Source organism: Mus musculus, chromosome 6, assembly GCF_000001635.26.
Source record: "Mus musculus strain C57BL/6J chromosome 6, GRCm38.p6 C57BL/6J".
NCBI classification, from domain to species: Eukaryota; Metazoa; Chordata; class Mammalia; order Rodentia; family Muridae; genus Mus; species Mus musculus.
The window spans coordinates 97,238,248-97,238,529 of record NC_000072.6 but is presented as its reverse complement, the minus strand read 5'-3'; positions in this window follow the sequence as shown (position 1 = coordinate 97,238,529).

Sequence of the window (282 nt, the reverse complement as noted above, 5' to 3'; positions counted from 1 at the left end):
CTGTCGAGCCCCCTTTCATTTTTTTCCTCCTCCCATCTCCTCTGTCATCACTGCATGACATCTAAAAGGGAATAAATGTGAGGTGAGTGCCTGCCAGGCCTTCTGCAGTTTTTTGGAATAAAGGACTCTTGGCTAGTTCTTGGAGAACCAGTGAAAATCCCTCCTCTCACTCTGCTCGTTATTGGTCTCACAAAATACCCAACAAAAGCCACTTAAGGAGGGAAGGATTTACTGTGGTTCATGATTTGAGGGTGTAGTTTATCATGGAGTCCCAGGTAAGGC